Raw genomic sequence first — 21,860 nt, forward strand, 5'->3', positions numbered from 1 at the left:
ATTTTAATTTCACAAATCTTGGCTCTCGTGAAATTCGCCAAGTTAAAATGCACGCGAACATTCCTCGTTTTACAGTATCATGTATGTGTTATACAGTATCAAAAACCCACTGTGTATATTTCCATGGTTGTATAGGTTTATACTCTTCTGTGATCAGGGAACATGGATTTTATACGAGTGATATAGTAGGACCTAACTTTCTTTGACAAATCATGTGAAAAAGTACTTTTAAAAAAAATCAGTCTGATCCTCATGTACACATCAAGTTGTCTACAGAAGGGTTGGACATGTTCTAATGAGAAGTCCAACACAAAACGTTATTTTCATGGTGAAAGCAATTTTATTCAGTTTTCCTTTCTCAGTTCAGTGTTATGGTGGAAGATCTCTTGAAAATTTATGCCATTTACTTACTGCATTTGTAACTGAAATATCAAAGCGATTTGCGCCAGATATTGTCCCATGATTTATGTGATCTATAATTTCTGGTGTTTTTTTTTTTGCCAGTTTGTAAGGACTAGTTAAGTATTTATGCTTACACATAATACTAGGCGCATGGTTTTTGTTCTCTTTTTTGTGTTATAGGGATTGTATAGTTCTGATTGAGATGGAGATTGAGATTTTAACTTTTTGTGAGATGATTAGCAACCACTTATAAAATATCAAAGAGCATACAATTCTAAGAGGAATTTAAAGTTTGTTTGATGAAAATCGGTTTTTAATTGACTGAGAGATCCAAAAACAAAGTAAAACAAAGTGGTTCTAATAAAGCGTGGGTCCCACCTTTCATTAGGATCTCTTAGTTTTTGGATATCTTAGCCATTTCAAAACCAATGTTCATCAAATAAACTTTGAATTTCTCCTAGAATTGTATGCTCTTTCATATTTCAAGATTTTTTTTTATTATCTCACAAAAAAAGTTGGAAACCTGAAGCCAATCTCAACCAAACTTATGCCATCCCTTTAAGCTGTTGTAAATCATTGTGATACTGTCCATGTTCACTTGAAACCAATTTCTTTGCCACCCCTGCCACAGGTAATTTGACTGCACTTTTTATCATCGGTGACTAAACTCTTACTCTCATTTTCTACTTTGAATGTATACACTTGTCTTGGCATGCTAACAAAGGAAGTGAAACTCCATTATTGTTTGTTTGTTTGTTTTGTTTTTTTCCTGACAGAGATATTTGTAAATTCTACACAAAGCTCAAGAGCTTTCATGCTACTGTGTAAAGTGTACGCGTTATCTTCTACAGGGAGCAAAAAAACTTTGCCCCTAGAAATTAATTACACTTAGAACCTGTTACACATGAAAGCCAATCTTGATATAATTACAGGATCATATGTAATTTATTCTACTAAATCATACTGTTAATGAACATACATTGTACAATAAACCTGTATTGTTCCAGTGATGCTGGGGATCCCTTTGTATAACCAGCTGTATGGGACCACTCAAATGTTCTTGTTATGTTATGTTATGTTATGTACATTGTGGTCCCTTTACAACGGACATGGTTATGACTTATAACAACATTTTGTTCCAACGAAGTAAAAATTCAGGTCCCAGAATCATTATCATGAAATTCTGCAGTGCAAAATTCCCCTCTGTTGTAAAGAAATATCAGTATAGCAAAACAAAATCCTAAGAATTTTGTTATAATGGGAGTCTCCTGTATTTCGCTGTTATACTTTGTAACAAGGTATACTGTATCCTGATATAAAACAGCATACTGTTTATAATACATGTACTTGATACTGTTTATAATACATATCCTTGGGTTTCAAAACCAAACTGCCGCCAAAGATACCAACAAATGTATGTGTCTGTAATTTTCTCCTTGAGACCTTGGTACATCTTTTATACTGATCTCACTCTGTGTTATATGCCAAGCAAGAAAAAAGGGCAAAAAAATTATTGTACTCGGTGTGTCAGCGTATCGTGTAGCACTAATCAAAAGCAGCAACTAAATGCCACGCCATTAGTTTTTAGATTTGTCATGTTCCACCTTTATCAGCAGCACAAATACTATTGTACAATGTACACATAATGTCATATCGATACTTTGTCTTCCAGAGCGAACCTTTCTATAATGTTATACTGAATTTTAAGGTTGTAAGGACTCATGATATAGTGCCCCAGGATAAGTGTAGGACTTTTAACATGCATTGGTGCTATTCTGCAAGTTTTCATTTACAGTGTAGTGATTCTAGCAACAATAAAACAAAGATCTTCCTCATTTTGTATTTGAAAAAAGGGGGTCTGTCCCAACATAATTGTCATGTTTCCTTTGTTTAGTTTTTGACTCCTGTTTGTGTTTGTTGTTTGCTTGCTTGCTTCCAGTGATAAATGTGTTTTTCCATCTAAGAGATGATACATACGTGTAGTCAGTTTCCAAACCAATATACTGCAACATTCAGTCATATCTGTGAAGCACACAAATTAATGTACATGTATTATGAATGAATGTATCAACAACTTATGTATGCATTCAAATAATGATTAAACGCATCGAGTTGTATGTTTTCTTCGATTGATTGAAAAATTGCCTAACATAGACGTAAATAAACACCAATCTTTTAGTGTTTTAGTAAATAGCCATGATAAAACTCTTGGGCAAACATACTCGGGTTGGACAGTAATGGACACTGAGACTTGAATCAATGACCTCCTGATTGCTATAGACGGGAGTACAATGTAATATCCACTAGACTGCCGAGCTTCTGCCCGATACAGTAGCCAGTGATGGTTCTAATCTCTGAGTACATACATAAAAATGTAAGTCGTGCATAAATACATGTGTTTATGCACGACTTATTTTTATGTATGCATATAAGTGTGTATGCATGTACAGGTATGTATGTGTGTATGTTTGTATACAAGTATATGTGTTGATGTATGTGTGTGTCGACATCTCTATTTACTAATACATTGTACACAATATACCCTCACCTCACGTATCCTCTTCAGGTTCCGTGGACCATATAAGGCTGCAAGGTTCACTCTAAATGATTGATTCTGATTGGCAGATAGATACAGTTGTACATTGTAGACAGACAGACAGACAGACAGACTGCCTTGCTGAAATACAGCTGATTAGCAAGCTCAACTTAAACTCATCTTAAACAGTTATAGTCTGTACATACAGATGGATTAATCTGATGATGAATGATTGATTGATTTGGAGAACTAGGAATGAGATAAATGTGTATACACATTATCATTGCCATCACTGCACCTCCATCAATATTCAACAACGTGATTAAAGCGAGATGACATGTAATATTCCTGGTTGTATTTACCACTGTCGCTCCTGCTGTTCCCATGGTAGAGTGGTGCTGGGGACACCCGGGATCTCTATTATCACATCACACTGCATTTCATTGAAGAACAATTGTGTCATGTCGATGGTTTCGGTTTATACACAAGTGATACACGAAGTGCCTTCAAAAATCCACACTGAATTGAGTAATCAATGAGGAGGGCTATTGAAGAGAAGAACCTCTTCAGTTCGTGATTTGAATAATTGTTATTCCTTTCAAAGGCACAGACTGACCTCTTATTCACCTCTTAAGCAGTTCATAAAGGCATCTAAACCTCAATACCCGTTCTCAAGTAAATTATCCATAGAGAAGTCGAATGTGTAAGTAGGGCTTTTTCTGCCTACGAGATTTCAAACAGAAGAAACAGCCACACAATCCCTTTCACAATTCGAGCAAAAGATCATAGAACTTTCTACAACACGATCCCACGATCGCCAGAGTTTTTTTTTTAGATATAATAATAATGTATTCTTTATTTCAATCAAAGCTCATCTGTATATTTAAAATTGTCATCAGCAGAATCCCTTAGAAGAAAAATTATTCATCTACACAATAACCGTGGTCTCGTTTGTAACGGGTATATTATACCCATTACACACACACGCACAAAAAAATTGTATAATGATGAATTGTATATAGTCTGAATAAATAAATGAATAGATATGTATATGTACGTATGTTAGTTATCTTGGGATTAATATGTAATTCATGTAAGTTTGAGTAGGAATTTTGTTTGAGTTTGAAATCCTCCCTTTCCCGTAATTGGATTGAAAGAAAAAACAACAATCATGACGAGATTGCATCCGCATAATAGAGAGATCCGGATAAACGGAGGCCAGATGTCGAGGAGAGTTCGGACTGTATATCTATCTATCTATCTATCTATCTATCTATCTATCTATCTATCTATCTATATATATGTATATATATATATACAGTGTGAGAAGAAGAGCAATCGTGGACGTAGCTAGTGATCAACGCGGCGTGTTTATAGTCGAGCTTTAGGTCTCGTTAGGACCTTCATCAGGGCTGTTATGATACAAGAATGACTCACTCATATGGCTACACTCGTAACAATATAAATCTAACTAGCGTGAGTCTATAATGACTATTTCATCAATGAATCCGTAGTTATGTAACAGGATACAATAATAATATACATTAATTTCATACTACTGAATACATTTCATATCAAACTCGTGTTATTAATTGAAATGAAGGTATACAAATATATAACAAAAACGCCAATTTCATATCTTCATGTTGTGTGTTATATAACACAAAACTATAGTAATATAAAAATAAACATTTTTAAGTTGTAGACAATAATACAACATGTGGCAGCAGTGCAAGACGTAAGTGGCTATATACACTGTACATGTATAACGCAGTACAACAGCCCCGTGTCGTCTTCTGGCTATCGAATAATAAGAACATGAATAAAATCGGGACCCCTTCTCTCTCTCTCTCTCTCTCTCTCTCTCTCTCTCTCTCTCTCTCTCTCTCTCTATATATATATATATATATATATATATATACATATATCATATATATATATATATACATATATATCATATATATATATATATACATATATATATATATACATATATATATATATACATATATATATCATATATATATATATATATATATATATATATATATATATATACATATAGATACAATATAATATATATGCACATAATGTTTGTGCATGTGTTATGAGTACAGGATAACCGCCTGCCGCCAGCCCAAAATAAGGGGATAGTGAGATACTAGAACCGGTAACCCCCCCCCCCCCCCTCCCACCCCACCCCCGCATTGATCGATGGCAACTGTCCTAACTTCCTATTTGACGATGCTGGTATAGACACAACTATGTGTCTCATAATAGATTAGACGTCTCCGGAAAGATCGATGATTGTGCTTACTTTCGCAGGACAGTAAATCTTCTCATGAGAGCTTATGCATGGCGCGTGAGGTGAGGAAGAGCCAAGCCCACCTCCTTCTGACTGTAGCATCATTATGGCAAACTTAATGAATAAATACGTGGTACTGACATTCGTTTTGTTTCAATTCATTGTGACGTCATGCATGAACACCAGTGAGTATTATTCTGCCGCATTTTCTTGTTTCAGTTTTCTTTTCTTTTTATTGTATGATGAATTGTATAAGTGGAATTCATACTTTTGTCATAGCAGTCAATATCAGGAAAAAGAAAAGAAACATAGTACAGTAATTGCCATGATCATCGTACTTACATTGGAAATATTGGAAACCTAATATGATTTATCCAAAATGTTGTGGCTCCATGAATGATCAGCAAGCAACCCGTCCCATTATCCAATTGCCAATGGCAACTCAAATTATTGCAACTGCATGATTGACCAAATTGCCTTTCATCCATGTAAATAGGCACTGTTTATTCAGTGTTATATAGGTAGCCATGGTAATAAAAACAACTCGATGCAAGAATCGCATCAATTTGAATAATTTACGCAGTACCCGCTGCATGACATAGGGCCTATAGGATTAGAACCAGCACCGTTCGCAGGGCGGAAGCTTATGGGAGATCAATGGGTATAGAACTGATATGAATTATAGTATTAACAATGCTAATGCTGATAATGATATAGGCAACTCTGTAGATTGTAATGATATTAACAATGCTAATGAGAATGAAAATGATGATCTCGTTTTATACAGATGATTATATACTGACTCTATACGGTCTCGTCTGTTCCAGAGGACTCTGGTTTTATTATTCCTTTTGCTTGCTTAAAACATTTTGATTTATATGAACAAACCAAACAAATACGAAAAAATCTCCGCTGATTCTTTATTTTGTATGTTCTCGTGATATCGTAGAATCGATGCTGGGCAGTTTTCTCAGATTTTTCAATGTTTTTTGTTCATTATTTCAGACCATACACTTCAATGTCCGTTTGGATCGTTCTCCCGTGAGGTTATAGCGGGTACAGGAAGACAAATCAGCGAAATACATTTTAAAATATATGCACCATACAGCTGGCGGATTCGTTTAACTATTCATTCTATCAACAAATTCGACTTGAGTATTGAACTTGTGGAAAGCACAGACAAATTAATTACGAACCACTATCTGCAAGTGAAGAATTTTACGCGGTTTTTTTTTCTTTCGCGGGGAAATAACCTGAAGGTGTTTATGCTTGATAGAAAACTTGCAAAAAACGGAAAAATTATCTTTAGAGCGTTCTGCTATGAAGGTAAGAAGTAAATCAGTTTTTTTTTAAACATCGTTTTCCTCACAACTTTTGAAAAGTAGTGATTTTGACGCAATTCTTATCCTCAGCTGGGAGAGTAGGACACAAGAATTTTGAAGTTATCATTATTCTTCGTATAATTCTACTGAATATATATATATATATATATATATATATATATATATATATATATATGTATATATATATATATATATATATATTTATTTATTTATTTATTTATTTGGAGGGGGCGGGGAGGTACTGGGTCACGGAAAGTGATTTTTTCCGATGAACGGTCAATCAATAGTTCAAGGTACCGCATATTATGATAAGATGCTTTATATTGTTCTTATATAAATTCACTGCTGTCATTTTAGAGTATTTTAAGAAATCTAAACAATCATATGACTGTGTAAAATGTAGATATCGCATCGTTCTCCAATATGAAAGCAAAACCGTCTTATTCTAAACAAGGCTTCCAAGGAACTCACTGTGAAACAAGTAAGTTCAAAACATTCGACAGTTGAAGTAGCAGTATTCATAAGACTTGAATCAATGACCTGCTGATTGCTATAGATGGGAGTAATATCCACTAGACTGCCGAGCTTCTGCCCGATACAGTAGCCAGTGATGGTTCTAATATCTTATAGCAGCGGGTACTAAGTACATACATAAACATTTAAGTCGTGCATAAATACATGTGTTTATGCATGACTTATGTTTTTATGTATGCATATAAGTGTGTATGCATGTACAGGTATGTATGTTTGTATGTTTGTATACATGTATATGTGTTTATGTATGTATGTGTCTACATCTCTATTTACTAATACATTGTACAAAATACACCCTCACCTCACTTATCCTCTTCAGGTCACGTGGACCATACGAGGTTGAAAGATTCACTCTAAATGATAGATCGGCAGATAGATACAGTTGTACATTGTAGACAGACGACCTTGCTGAAATACAACTGATTAGCAAGCTCAACTTAAACTCATCTTAAACAGTTATAGTCAGGGGCCGCGGAAGCGGGGGGCTGGGGGGCTGTAGCCCCCCCCCCCCCCCCACACTTTTGGATCGTGAAAAAAATCAAAGAAAAAAAAAAAGAAAGAAAGGGGAAAAATCGGGGGAAAATCACATTACCCGAATTTCTCACAAAAAGTGTGCTTCAGATCGCTTTATCTTGATTTCAAAAACGCAAAAGCTCCGTCGATTGGGAGGGGGCATCCCCCTCCCACACCCTCCCCCTCTACCTAATTAGACTTTGTACATACACACAGATGATGCACACGCGGAATAAGAGCTAAATGCCGTGATTTTGCTATTTAGTATTAACACTTTCCTGAAAAAAATCTAAATTATTTCCATAAACATTTTTTTTTTTTTAGGTGTGTGTGGGGGGGGGGGGGGGGCTTGGGGAGCTAGAAAAGTATTGCACCAAAAGTTTGCACCAGATCGCTGAATTTCAGGTCTGAAAATGTAAAATCACCTTCGTGTGGGAGGAGAAATATCCCTTTTGTATATACACCCTCGTGAGCATGCCTTTTGTGTTTGATTGCTTAATAGACAACATTCATGAAATTAATTGTAACAATAAATTTTATATAAGAAGTTAAATTATTCATATGCTACCACTTTATAGGCAAATTGTTCAATAATAATCCACACCAAAATATCCTGCTATACCTTAAACAAGTGGGGCCGTTTCAAGTCGATAAAAGACGGAAAACATGCATCAAATTGTACCATTTACAACATCAAAATGCAAAAAGTTCTCACCGTGGGAGGGGGAACACCCCCCTCCCACACCCTCCCCCCGTTCCCTAAGCTCGCTCGGGCTCGGTCGCTTCGCTCCCTGGCATAGTAACCACCGCCCTCCCAATATCACAAGATCATTATCCATGCTACGTCGGTACGTGTAAGCGGGGGTTTCAAGTCTTTATAGGCAAATTGTTCAATAATAATCAACATCAAAATATCCTGCTACCTCAAACAAGTGGGGCCGTTTCAAGTCGATAAAAGACGGAAAACATGCATCAAATTGTACCATTTACAACATAAAAATGTAAAAAGTTCTCACCGTGGGAGGGGGAACCCCCCCCCCCTTTCCTCCGCTCGCTCGGGCTCGGTCGCTTGGCTCCCTCGCATAGTAGGCCTAACCGCCGCCCTCCCAAGATCAGAAGATCATTATCCAGGCTACGCCGGTGCGTCTAAGCGGGGGGGGGGGGGGGGGGGGGGGGGGTTTGACCTTGATACCCCCCCCCCCCCAAACTGAAAAACGTTCCGCGGCCCCTGATAGTCTGTACATGCAGATGAATTAATTTGATGATGAATAATATGGTTATTGAATGAATGATTGATCAGGAGAGCTAGGAATCTGAGAAATGTGTATACATGTATCATTGCCATCACTGCACCCCTATCAATATTCAATAACGTGATTAAAGCGAGATGACATGTAATATCCCTGGTATTTACCACTGTCGCTCCTGCTGTTCCCATGGTAGAATGGTGCTGGGGACACCCGGGATCTCTATTATCACATCACACTGCATTTCATTGAAGAACAATTGTGTCATGTCGATGGTTTCGGTTTATACACAAGTGATACACGAAGTGCCTTTAAAAATCCACACTGAATTGAGTAATCAATGAGGAGGGCTATTGAGGAGAAGAACCTCTTCAGTTCGTGATTTGAATAATTTTTTCTTCCTTTCAAAGGCACAGACTGACCTCTTCTCCACCTCTTGAGCAGTTCATAAAGGCATCTAAACCTCAACACCCGTTCTGAAGTAGATTATCCATCAGTAGGGAAGTCGAATATAAGTAGGAGAGAAATGCGAAATCCTCGACTTCCATCATCATGACAAACTTGAACAAATACATGATATTGTCGGCATGCGTTTTACACCATCTCATTGTGACGTCATGCGCGACAACAAGTGAGTATATTCTACTGTATTTCTTTTTTCTTTTATATAATTGTACAACGAATTAACTGTATACATGGAAATTTATACTTTGGTCATAGCAAGCAGCATTACTGAAATTTGAGAAGAATTGGATAGTCTATCTAAATTTATAATTTCCGAAAGTATAGTGGCTGCATGAATGATCAGTAAGTAATACGTCCCATCCTCCAATGATAACTGAAATCATTGCAACTGCAAGATTGACAAATTGCCCTTCATCAACGTAAAATAGGCAAATATTATTCAATGTTGTACTGGGATAGTCATGATTACAACAACAACAAAAAGAAAGAGTCAAAACAGTTCCAACAACAACTCGATGCAAAAATAGATCAATCTGAATAAATACGCAGGACCCACTGAATGTTATAAGGAATAGAACCAGCAATGATTGTTGAGGGAAGCTCGATAGCCTAGTGGATACAACGCCTCTCGGTGATCAGGAATCGTTGGTTCGGATCCAGCCTGAGTATGTATGCCATGCCCATTATTATTTTGGTATCATGGTTATTACTACAGCACTGTAATATTCTTTGATTATTTACGTCAATGAAGGGCAATTTGTCAGTCAGCTGCGACAGAAGCAATTCGACGCAAGAATTCATCACTTTGAACAACTAAAATTTAGTTGTCTTAATGCATGGGTGCTGTTCGTTATTCCGAAGGTTCGTTATTCTGAAGGTTCGTTAATCCGAAACACAAATTCCCTATACCTAGAGGTTCGTTACTCCGAAAACGAAAAAAGGGTTCGTTGATGCGAACATTTGTGGTGTTATTCCGAAGGTTCGTTATTCCGAAGGTTCGTTGATCCGAAAATGAAATGGGGTCCGTAACGAACCTTCTGAATAACCAGCCTTATTTCATTTTCGGATCAACGAACCTTCAGAATAATGAACCTTATTTCATTTTCGGTTTAATGAACCTTCGGAATAACAAAACTTATTTCATTTTTTCATTTTTCGTAACCTTTGAAATAACGAATCTTCGGAATAACGAACCTTCGGAATGACGAACTGTAACGATCCTCATTGCGTGGGTTTGACTTTATCTGCGTATTCTGCGCATGGGATTGCGCAGTACTTTTTTTTTCAATATGTTCACTTTTTGAAATTGACATAAATACATTCCTTTAGAGTACACTATATGTAGAATGACATTACAGTGTATTGCTACGGTTGTGATGATAATGACAATGATAATGACGATAATAACAATTATAATTATGCAATAACAATGACTGCAGTAAGAATGATATTTACTGTACATAATGTTAACACTACTTATGCTAATGATTCAACAAAAATAATGAGAAGCAATATGGATTATTAGGGCCTATAACGTTCACAATGATAATGACAATGAAAGTGAAAAATTTTATGTTCTTTTCGAAAATATGAAATAAAGTTTGAATTGAATTAAATGATAATAATGCTGTCAATAATGATATTTTGTTTATTTTGTATATATTATATGTTGTTCTGAAATTTATCTTGTATACCACATGAATCTTTTGCAAACGTTTGAACAATATTATTTCATGACATGTATACTTTGTACTATGTTTCTGATTTTCGTTGATTGGAAATAAACTATAATTGAATTGAATATTTTGTTTACGTCTCTCTGGTGTTCTCACTGTTCTTCCAGAGGGTTCTGCCTTATAGAATGTTAATGACTTTTGCTTTGCTTGAAAGGCAAACATGTTTACTTAAAAACTTCAAGTGAAAAAAAGAAGATATCTAACTTCATCGATTCTATATTCAGTTGTCTTCTCATTATATCTTAGAACAAATGCTGGGCTGTTTTGTTCAGACTTTGCAATGTTTTTGTTCATTATTTCAGACCATACACTGCACTGTCCGTTTGGATCGTTCTCCCGTGAGGTTATGGCGGATGAAGGAAGACGCGTGGGCGAAATTAGTTTTAAAATATTTGTACCCTACAGCTGGCGGATACGTTTATCTGTTCGTTCTATTAACAGAGACGACTTGAACATTGAACTGGTGGAAAGCACTGACACCGTTATAAGTACGAACCACTATGTGAGACTGAGGAATTTTACGGACTTCTCTTTCCTAACGCGGGGAAATAACTTGAAGTTTTTCATAAGTGGTAGAATACTCGTAATCACCGGAAATATTACATTCAGAGCGTCCTGCTATGAAGGTAGGTAGTAAATTTATTTGTTATTGGCATTCTTCAACTTTTGTAAAGTAGTCATTCAGACGCAATGTCTATCATCACCTGTAGAAGACATGAGACATCTGAAATGTGAAATATGCAATGTCTTGAAGTAAAACTTTGCTCTCTACTCTTTGTATTCTACTGAATGTACACTGTATATATATACAGTATGTCCCCAAAAATTACAATCCACTTTTCGCATTGATTAAACCCAATAATGATTTAACCGTGTTAATGCTACTTCAGACAGTCAGGGTCTTAAAATATAACATCTTAGCTCTATTTTGAAGAAAACCTCATTCAATTTGGTAAAGCAGTCAATTTGGTTAAGCGGTCACAGAGAAATGTGACCGCTTAAAATTGTTGTAAAGCATGTCATGAGTCTGATTCTTCCAAGTTTAGCACTTGGATGCTCTTGGAAATGCATATTAATGTGTGAACACAATAGACAGAACTTGGAGGGAAGGGATTTCTGACATGCTCTACAAAATTCCAAATTTCTCTTTGACCACTGAAGCAAATCGAATGGGGTTTTCTGTATTAGATGTGGGCAATGAGTTATAGTTTCACACCCTGAAATTGTATTTGGATTGATTCACAATTTTTTTTTTTGCGGAGGTTATCGCTGTATTATTATTATTTTTTTTTTGGGGGGGGGGGATATGGTATATATATATATATATATATATATATGCATATATGATATTATTTTTTATTATCAATATCATTAATAATATTATTTTATTAAGCCCTATTATTGTTATTATTTGGCGGGAGTGTTAGTTAAAAGTGGATAGTGTTTTTTTTTCCTGGTAATTGCCCAATACTTCGTTTAAAATACTACATGATAGAATGTTTTTATATTGTTGTTATGCAAATTTACAGCTGTCATTCAATGTATTTTACAAAATCTAGATAGCTCTATTACTTAACCACTATGAAAAATCTATCTATCGCCTCGTTCTCCAATATCCAAGTCAGACCGTCACTGCCTAAATCAAAATCAAAATGATTATTGCAATCAGTAGTTTCTTGTGTTTTTCATTATACGGATGAGAGAACATCTAACTTCGTAAAAACTTTTGAATTGTTTTCACAGACGTCGACGAATGCCTAAGTTCGCCTTGTGGTGAGAACGGATGGTGTCGGTCTGGGTTTGATCACTATAACTGTACGTGTCTACCAGGCTTCCAAGGAACTCACTGTGAAAAGAGTAAGTTCAAAAACATTCAGTAATTGAAGTAGCAGTTCTCACAATTCCACTTCTAAAATAATGATGAAAATTATGACAATTATGACAATTACGAAACTGATAAGTATCGCATGACTATAGTACTTATACTATTGTCATCGTTATCATTTACTACTTACTATTATCATTATCATTATAACTGTATAACTGTTCATCATTATCATTAGTATCATCATCAGCTGAACATTGATGTAGGATTGTTGAACGCACAAATGTAAAAAAGGCCCACAACATAATGTAGAAACGCCCACTTATGTAGAAATTGCCCATAAATGTAGAAAACATTGACAATTACGAAACTGATAAGTATCGCATGACTATCACTATTGTCATCGTTATCATTTACTACTTACTATTATCATTATCATTATAACCGTTCATCATTACCATTAGTATCATCATCAGCTGAAAATTGATGTAGGATTGTTGAACGCACAAATGTAAAAAAGGCCCACAACATAATGTAGAAACGCCCACTTATGTAGAAATTGCCCATAAATGTAGAAAACATTGACAATTACGAAACTGATAAGTATCGCATGACTATCACTATTGTCATCGTTATCATTTACTACTTACTATTATCATTATCATTATAACCGTTCATCATTACCATTAGTATCATCATCAGCTGAAAATTGATGTAGGATTGTTGAACGCACAAATGTAAAAAAGGCCCACAACATAATGTAGAAACGCCCACTTATGTAGAAATTACCCATAAATGTAGAAAACATTGCCAACAAGTGTAGAAACGAACAGTGCCCACTACTGTAGAAAACGCCCACGAACAAAATTCAAACATCAACCACAAATGTAGAAAATTTCTACATTAGTTGGCGTTAGGCACATGTAGACCGTTGTTTCTATTCGGCTTTAATAGCCTGCGTGTGTATACGGCGAGTTAATTTTTTTCTCAATTTTCTGAAGATTTTTTTTTCTTTTTTTAATGTTCAAGGGGGGGGGGGGGCGGGTTGGTGGTGCTGAGTTGTATACGAATCCGAACAACATTTATTGCAGTTATTGAAGTTTTGTTTCGATGTAGAAATTATGTAGACCGAACTCTTCGTGGTTTAGTCAACGGCGAGTTACTAATTTTTCTTTGCATTTTTGAGTTGTTTTTTTCCCCTATTTTGGAGGGTGATGAACACGAATCCACCTGTTGCCTTTTTTTTTTTTTTGGTAAATGACGTCTTCAGTCGTTGCCATGCGAACAAATTTTCTTCCACACAAGTCATTAGCTCTGCCCGTGACGGGGTTATTAATTGTAAGTGTTTTTTTTTTTTTGGGGGGGGGGGTGGGAGAAATGTGTTTGTCTTCGAATCCGTGATTGCGTCGTGTAATGTTGCAGCTATAAGTTTTGACTCGTATTTTTAAACCACTCATTGTGAGAAGTGACTTTTGATTGGCAATGGAAGCGGTCTTCTTTCAGAATTACTTATCAAAACTGTTAGATATAAGCACCATGTTGAAAAGCCATTGCACAACACTTTCGAAAACTGTATAAAGATGGTTACCACAAGCGACATATTAAGCTTAATCGAATATTAGTACGCACAGATACATACACTTGCACAAATGGCATTAAAAAAAGTCGAACGCAAATGCTTCAAAACAACGATGGTATTCCAGACGTTTGACTGGGTTCTTCCGCGGTAGGAAAGTAGTACTTTTTTTCATGGTCAGTTGTAATTATTTTGGTGATGTTTTCTGGTGCAAAAGCCCGGTCATACCTTTCGGGGCAAGGTATGATCGAGGGCTTGTTGCGTGCATGGATTTTCCATCACGCAGGATAATTTTTTGCTGGCGGATAAGGATTTGGGCGAGTTTCGCGTGCGTCTTACCTGACGGACGTGTGCTATTTTCATTTACTCAAGTTGAGCGGGAGTTGCCTGCTACGTGCTGCCGCTATGGCCCTTCTACTGGTGTTCTGCGTGGACCTCTGCGGGCAATCCCAGCGATTCATCGGGAACAATTTTGGCCATGCTCAAGGGCCCGTCATATCTTTCCCGGCAGCGTGTTTTTTTTTTTTAGACGGCGCAGATTGGGGACCCTAAAAATCTATTGGGGACCCTATCCCTAAACCTAACCCTAATCCTAATCCTAACCCTAACCATCAATCCCTAACCCTAACCCTAACCCTAACCAAAAACCCTAACCCGACGTTTTTCCCATAGGTTTAACACGCGCCATGCCCCAATCTGTGCCGTCTTTAAAAAAAAAAAACGCTTCCCGGCAAGCCTTGCTTGTGACTTCCGGGGAACAATTATATTTGCTACCCGGCGGTCCTCACAGACAGTGATATTATCTTGCACGTAGTCGCCCGTAGTCGCCCGTAGTCGCCCGTGCGCACGCAAGTCCGATGTCCGCAGCCAAGTTTTGAGCATGTTCAAAACTTGTTCCGGGTTAGTCGCGGGGATTGCCAGCAGAGGTTCATGCAGTAAGACCCTCAGCATGCAAGCAATAGTTTTACTCGTAGTTATCTCGCTCCACGCCCGCAAAACTGAGCAAGTACGCTGATGTTGGCAGTATTGACACCGTTCCTTGCCAGTACTAAACACCCGTATTATAATCGTAGAATGCCTGCAGATTAAACGAGTGTCCGGCGCAAGGGCACAGATCCAGAGGCAAACTACGTATACTTCAAGCGGAAGCTATACGGCCTCCTACTGGTGTTCTTCGTGAACCCTTTGCTAGCAATCACCGCGACTCACCCGGAACAAATCTTTGAGCTGGCTCATAAAGCTTGGCTGGGCACCTCCGGGAAACTACGGGCGACTACGTGCTAGGTACTGTCAGGTGCGGGCCATTTATGGGGGACCTCCGGGTAGTAAAAGTTATCCCCCGCAAGTCACAAGCAAGACTTGCCGCGAAAGATGTCCCAGGCCCTTGAGAGTGCTCAAAACCTGTTCCAGATGAATCGCGGGGATTGCTCGCAGAGGTCCACGCAGAACGCCATTACGAGGTCCGTAGCGGCAGCACCTCGCAGGCAACTTCCAAGCCGGTAACACACAGTTGTTACGCACGTACTTCGCAGTGCCCGTATGTCGGCCGTTACTGGAACGTAAGTAGAACGTTAGTAGCACAAGTCCAGCAGGTAAAACGCGCAAGAAACTCGCCCAATTCCTCTCAGAAAATTATCCTGCGTGTTGGAAATTCCTGCAGCTTGCCTGGAAAGGTGTGACAGGGCCTTCAAAAATGTTCCTGGATGGTCTGTGTCCCGAAGCTACTAATTGTTACTTGCGTATCAAGTCTGCATCCGTGGCGATCGACTCCCTGCGAAATTTTGAAATTCAAAATTTCGCAGGGAGTCTCCGCGCAGCGAGCGAGAGGGGTGATGTAAGGAGGGGGTACTCCCCTCCAACTCCAACACGAGAGAATTCAGGTGTTATGGAGGGGTTTGGCGCTCACGAGCTATGGCAAAATAAACAACAGTGAATGGAGTGGTGACAGATATCAATATAGTATTCTGTTTTTTCCACACAAGGATAACGAGAAATATAATTAGCAAAAACACAACACAAAAATAAATATCCATTTTTCTTTAATCACTGCGTGATTTTCTCATTCACCGATCAAGTTATCTGATAATCTGAAATGCGAGTCAAATGATTGTCGAGGGTTTGAAAATTTCCAAGGGGAGGATTTATATGTTAATATTCATCCGATATTTATTTGTCTATTTTATTCTGCACTGATTAAGCCGTACCAGGAGCAGAACGTCAGGGATTCTTTGTGGAAAATACGACAGTCATCTTGACAGCCATATGCTTAGTCCTCGCTCTTACGATTATCGGTCAGTGTATCTTTCATCGGCACAGGCAAAGGTAAATAATCATTACATGGTATGCCTTATTCCTTTAAGAGAATGCTAATTTAGATGAAATACTTTATATTCATAAGTGGTAGTATATGAGTCTTGCATTTTGAGTTTGTTTATTTTGCTTCTCTTTGTGTGTTTCTCATCTTCCAACGTGTATGTTTTTTTGGTTGTACTTATTGGAACACTCAAGTTTGGGTCCGTGGACCCCAACAGGCCTATCATGTTGGCATTAATTTATTTTCTTCGTTCCACACAGCAAGACATCACATAATTAACGCGATTTTTCTTATTTTCATTCGATGTAGAATTGGAGAACGACACAAAGCTAAAGTTGTATGAAAGATGTCCATAATGATGTATTTATCATTAAATATATATTCATTTTTTACTACCATGACTTATGACTGATTTAAAGCGGGAACTCGTTTCATAATTTATGGCGTATTTTGAGATCTTCTCGTCTCGCATTTTCTACAAAACGTATTTTTCCATTTCCTTGTTTTGATGCCCGACTTCAAGAAGCGAGAATCAACAAGATTCTAGTGCTTCCAGCGAACATGAATACATGACATCCATGGGTGTCTTCTCCCCGAAGAACTCGAGTTCGCCGGAGACCCCCGTCACAGCGAACGACACGACCACCAGCCTCGAGGTTGTGCCAATCAGGTCTTCGAACGAATCTAATTACGAAGAAGTCGACATTGCTTCGAGCTGTGTCTACCAAAATGACATCGAACGACTAGATCATCTCGAGTTTTAGAGAGAAAGAAAGCATGAATCAGCGTCACGTGGATTTCCTAAAAGCCGCTGCAGCGATTTCTCACAACCATCTCAGTAGGCGGAACTAACAAGATTAGACGCCTTCTTTTGAGAGCGCCTACAAACAATCAGAGAGGCAAGTTGAAGGGGATGGATACATAGACATTCACTGTCAACGTAGAGAGGCAAGGATAGGAGCACACGTACTAGCGAGAGAATATACTCAGACTAAGTTGTTCAATGACCATCTTCAATGGAGAGGGACAAAACTTCTTTCCTAAAGATTAAGTACACATAACAGTTATTACTGCACTTAAAGGTCAATCTTGATACAATCATTATATTATGTAGTGCGTCATACTCAATTATATGAACATAGATAAACAATATCACTCCAGTAATACAGGGGATCCCCTGTCTAACGATTTGTTTGAGATTATGGAGATGTCGTTCTCATATCAGATAAAGGATGGTCCCGTTACAACGAACATGAGACAGTTGTGACAAATTGCGAAATTTAGGTGAAGTAAAAATTCAGCTCTTATTATTACTTAATGTTTGAAGTCTTTTAATTGTAACTGGGGTGGCGGTGGCTAAACAAGGATCCTCTTGACATTTTCGCCTTAATTTTAAAGTGCTTAATTCTTTTTTTTTTCTATTTTCTTACATATCTTGAGCACATTTTGAGACCCTATTCGTAAAAATCGGAGTTACACTTACTGAACACATTTTTGTGACCAATGCCACCGAAAATGGCAGTATCCAAAGATTTTCTTTGGTCAGATGAATGTTTTTACCTGTTTATTCTCAGATAATATTAATTTGGGTTACTATAAATCTTTCTAGATTAATACCCGGGATTAATAGAAACGATGAAAAACGATAATAACAAAAAAGTAATGAATTCAAACAAAGAAATACATAAGAAATTCTCAAACCAATAAAATACATAAGAAAACAATTTCAATTCCTCATTTTTTTCACGTAAATTCATTTGTATTACTATAAAGAATATCTAGGCATAAAAAATAGCTTATTTTAAGCTTTCTTAGGAATTTAGAACTTGAAATTTTTTCCAGCATGCCATATCGCACATTTTGCATACGTGTCATTTTTTTAATCAATAAATAATGTATGTAGAAATATAAATTGTGTATCTTTCTTATGTACATGCATCAATAGGTCTGTTCACTGCTTCTTTGTAACTCGGTACTCCATATGTATATATTTTGCGTTGTGTTCAAAATGATAAATAACGTACTCGTTTCATTCACTCTTACTCTATTTGAACATTTAAGTACATATATTTTGAATTCAATTTGCATGTTGTACTTATTGCTATGTTGGACAAGACTCTGGCTTGAGCTGTGGCTGTCATAAACAACTCTCATTACGCATCTGTACAGGTGGTCTATTTCACAATTGCCGACGTAGACACTGTTCCTCATACTTCTGTTTCCAATTCCAAACAGCCACCAAGTTACCAACTAATGTATGTTTCATTTCTCCTCACTCTGTGAGATGTGGCAAGCAAGAAGAAAATATGCAAAAATGTACTCAGTGTTGTGGTTTAAAATGTAGCAATGACAAAAAATAGCGTTAAATGCCACATCATTTATTTTAAGATTTGTCATGTTCCACCTTATCAGCAGCATGAATACTATTGTATACATAATGTCATATCGATACTTTGTCTTCCAGAGTGAACCTTTCTATGTTATGCTGAATAACAATGTTTTAACAAACTCATCTCCAACACTTGCGTGTCAGAAAGTCAGACATTTTGACTGTGAGGACTCATGGTATAGTGCCCCAGGATAACAGTAGGGCTTTAAACATGCATCACTGCTATTATTCAAATTTTCATTTACAGTTTAGAGATTCTAGCAACAATAAAACAAGGATCTCCCTCATTTTGTAGTTGAAAAAAGGGGGTCTGTCCCAACATAATTTTCATGCTTCCTTTGTTTAGTTTTTGACTCCTGTTTGTGTTTGTTTGTTTGTTTGCTTGCTTGCTTGCTTGCTTGCTTCTAGTGCTGAATGTGTTTTTCCATCTAAGAGATGATACATAGTCAGTTTTCAAAGCGATATACGGCAACATTCAGTCATATCCTTGAAGCAATCAATGTACATGTACAGTGTATTATGAATGAATGTGTTAGCAACTTATGTATGCATAATTCAAAGAGTGATCAAATGCATCGAGTTTTTTTTTATTGACTGAAAAATTGCCCAACATAAACGTTAATAAAAACCAATTTTTCATTGTTTTAGTAATAGCCGTGATAAAACTCTTTGGCAAACATACTCGGGTCGGACAGTAATGGACACTGAGACTTGAATCAATGACCTGCTGATTTCTACAGTAATATCCACTAGACTGCCCAGCTTCTGCCCGATACAGTAGCCAGTGATTGTTCTAATCTCTTATAGCAGCGGGTACTGAGTACATACATAAAAACTTAAGTCCTGCATAAATACATGTATTTACGAACAACATGATTTTATGTATGAATGTACTTATGTATGCATATAAGTGTGTATGCATGTTTGTATGTTTGTATGTATGTGTTTATGTATGCGTGTGTCTACATCTATTTGCTAATACATTGTACATAATACTCTCTCACCTCAACTGTCCTCTTCAGGCATATATTATATATATATACATACATATACATGTATATATTTATTGAATAAGTTGTCCACATGTTGGCGTGATATATCATCAAAAACAAAGTTCATGCTGTATTCACCAACAGTATATTTCGGCACACAAATTTTCGAGCGATTCGCTGTTTCTCAAGTGTGATACTGAGAGAGCAATAACGACACTTGAGAAAGAGTGAATTGTTTTGTTTTTGATGAAAAGCATATATAGGTGTGTGTGTGTGTGTGTGTGTGTGTGTATACATGTAGATAAATGAATAGATGGGCACATATATTCAGATGTACACTATAGATAGACAGACGGCCTTGCTGAAATACAGCTTAAAGCTGGTAAGTAGCAAGCTCAACTCAACTCAAACAGATACGTGAAGATGAATTGAATGGGCGATCAGTTGAATAATTGATTGATCGGGAGAGATTAAAAATTGAGAAATGTTTATGCATCGTACAAGTGTCACTGTTATCACTGCACCTCTATCAATATTCACCGACATGATTACAGCGCGATGGCGTCATCATCCCTGGTATTTACCACTGTCGCTTCTGCTGTACCCACTTCAGAGTGGTGTTGGCACACGGGATCTGTATTATCACATCACACACTGCATTTCATTCAAGAACACTCGTGTCATCTGTCATGTCTAAGGTTTCGATTTCTGCAGGACGTGATTAACTTGCCGCAAATTCACGCACTGAATCGAGTAAATGGTGATCCGATCAATGAGCAGAGATATTGAAGGGAAGAACCCCTTCACGTCGTGATTTGAATAATTCTCTTCCTTCTAAAAGCACAAACCGACCTCATTGAGTATAGTTAATAAAGGCATCTAAACCCCAATACCCCATACCCCATATTCAAGTAAATCATTCAAGTGACGAGTCGAAAACAAGCAGGAAAGAAATGTCGAACTTAGTTTTTATGTGTCTACTTATAAACCACACATCTTTTCTTCCTTATTCATTCATATTTTCTCTATCATACGAAGGGAAAGTAATTTATGATAAGAAGATTGCTCTGAATCAAAACTAAAGTAATGATAAAGTATCTCGAATCAGGTTACTGACATGCCCTTTTCCGGCCACCAAAGAATACAAACAAAAGAGGCAAACGGCCACAGAATTACTTTTGAAATTCGAGCAAGGTCATTTTTGAGCACAAGAATCGAAGGATCCAAGAGAAATCATTCATCTAAACGACAACTAGGACCTATACCGGATACACACACACATTATACAGCCTATATCATGTATATTGGCCCGAGAGAGTTTTTCCTCTACTTATATATAATATACATGAATGTGTGTGTATGTGTGTGTGTGTGTGTGTGTGCGTGCGTGTGTATTATAAATACAGGATAAACCATACATCTCAAAATACGGGGGTGGTGAGATACATCCCCTCCCCCTCCTTTGCTGTAAAGCCCGGGACTGCAGCATCGAACGCAATCCGAGGACAGTGTCATAATAAATGAGCTATAATTTGACGATGTTGGTATCGACACAAGACATAACTGACTCATAATAGATTGGACGCCTACGGAGAGATCGGTGATTGCGGTTACTTTCGCAGGACAGTTATCTTCTGATAAGAGTTCATGCATAGCTCGTGCGGTGAGCCCGGAAGGTGAGGA

This window comes from Diadema antillarum, unplaced genomic scaffold (genome assembly GCF_040938485.1).
Source record: "Diadema antillarum isolate AM-2024a unplaced genomic scaffold, OU_Dant_1.0 scf00000032, whole genome shotgun sequence".
Classification (NCBI taxonomy): Eukaryota; Metazoa; Echinodermata; class Echinoidea; order Diadematoida; family Diadematidae; genus Diadema; species Diadema antillarum.